Consider the following 2,500-nt stretch of genomic DNA (forward strand, 5'->3'; position numbering starts at 1 on the left):
AATATCATTAAAAGCGTGCATTAAAATGTGCATTTAATATTTACAGTATATATAAACAATAAGTATAATTTATAGAGTGATGAAAAAGCTGTTTGTACAGTTTGTTCTGCTGATTTAGTGTGTTTCGTGGAGGTTTTATTTAGATTACTGCACACACCCAAAAGGCCAAAGGTCACTTATTATATTAGTCTTATTCAGTTTCTTTGTGCCTTACACACACACACACACACACCCCTCCAAAGAATTCAGCTCTTTGTTTTTTAGCACAGGTGCTTTGTGTGTGTGTGTGTGTGTGTGTGTGTGTGTATCTGTGTGTGTTGCTCTGTCAGCATTCCATATGGGAGACAGGAAGTGTTTTCCCAGAATCCTCTCTGAAAAGTGCAGCTCAAATCAGCTTATGGTGAGGCTGGTGTTTTGAAGACTGTAGCTGGTTTCTAAAAGGTTGTGCTGATCATCCAGACGGACAGACAGACGGAGAGACAGACGGACAGAGAGACAACAGCTGGTTTAAAGTCCTGCGGGTCATAATCACTAAAGCTGGAGAATACGTTATTGAAACACAGTCTGGAACAGGATTTAGGATCAGTAAAACTTCATGTTTTTGAAAGACGTCTCTTCTTCAGCTCACCAGGGCTGCATTTATTTGATCAAAAATACAGTAAAAAAAGTGAAATATTATTCTAAAGTAATCATCTGTTTTCTGTGTGAATCTGTGTTAAAGTGTAATGTATTTCTGTGATGCTCCGCTGTATTTTCAGCATCATTCCTCCAGTCTTCAGTGTCACATGATCTTCAGAAATCAGAATAATATGATGATTTACTGCTCAAGAAACATTTCTGATTATTATCAGTGTTGAACACAGTTGTGCTGCTCAATATTTCTGTGAAACTGTGATGCATTTTATCTTCCAGGATTCACAGAAAGCTCAAAAGAACAGCATTTATTTGAAATAGAAATCTACTGTAGCATTATCAACGTCTTTTCTGTCACTTCTGATCAATATGTGATCACTAATGAGAACACGCGTGTGTGTCCTTGACGTGACACACAGCACTGATTCAGATCGGATACAAACACATAATTAGTTCATTAGCTGCTCAGAGGATCATGGGAAGGTTAAATCCACTGAAGAGAGAAACAAACACAGAAAGCTGATGGATCCGGGTTTGTGTTTCTGTTTATTCATAAAGCGTTCACAAGGTCACATGACCCACATCAAAACATGACTTGTGACAGCACAGACAGATATATATATATATATATGTAAAAGCAATATAATGTGTAATAATTACCAGAATAAGATAAACGTTTTTAATAATACGATTCTTAATGTCCATTTACTTTTTGGAATGTTTATTTATTTAAAGTATATTTTAAATAAGCATTAATAAATATACACAATGTTTATAAAATGATACAGATATTATGGGAAAATAAAAGAAAAATTTTAATAAATTATTTTAATAAAATGTACACTGTAAATTAAGAGAGAGTGTGCTTAATGTTTATTAATGTAATTTAATGTTTTGCTTATTTTTTTCTACTGAACTGTTAAATGAGTATAAATAATAATAGTAATGCTAATAAAACTAATAAAATTAATTTACACAACTGGTGGTACGTGCTAAAACAACAGTATTCTTAACCTTCTTCTCACATGCACACACACACACACACACACACACACACACCAGATAAACACACACACACACACACACACACTTGTGTTAGGGGAAGTTAGTTTTAAAAGTAATGCATTACAGTATTACTAATATATTATCTCTAAAAGTGTACCTGATAACATTACTTAGTAACTGATCATGGAAGGTGATGCCTTGTTACTTTTCATCATCTGCCCTGAGCTTGTTTGCTTGTTGTTAATGTTAAAAAGTTATATTTGTGACAAGTGTAAAGCAATTCAGCAATTAAAAAAACTAAAAACAAAACAAAAACAGAATGTTATGTTTACTTAAATTGATATTCACTCACAAACTTACACTCACTCATTTAGTCACACACACTCACACTCTCAATCACACTCACACGCTCTCTCTCACACATACACACACACACTCTTACACACTTACACTCACTCTCACTCACACACTCTCTCTTACTCAGACACACTCTCACTCTCTTACACTCAGACTCTCACTCTCTCACTCTCTCACTCTCACACACACTCAAACTCACTCACACTCTCATAGTCACTCACACACTCTTACACTCACACTCTCACTCTCTCATTCTCAAACACACACACTTACACTCACACAAACACACTCTTACACTCACTCTCACACGCTCACTCACACTCAGTCACTCACACAAACTTACACTCACACTCTCACACTCACTCATTCACTCATTTAGTCACACTCACACACTCTCAATCACACTCTCTCTCTCACACACACACACACACTCTTACACACACTCACTCTCTCACTCACACACTCTCTCACTCTCACACACTTACACTCAGACTCTTGCACGCTT

The sequence above is a fragment of the Carassius auratus genome, chromosome 40 (genome assembly GCF_003368295.1).
Source record: "Carassius auratus strain Wakin chromosome 40, ASM336829v1, whole genome shotgun sequence".
In the NCBI taxonomy this organism is placed as follows: domain Eukaryota; kingdom Metazoa; phylum Chordata; class Actinopteri; order Cypriniformes; family Cyprinidae; genus Carassius; species Carassius auratus.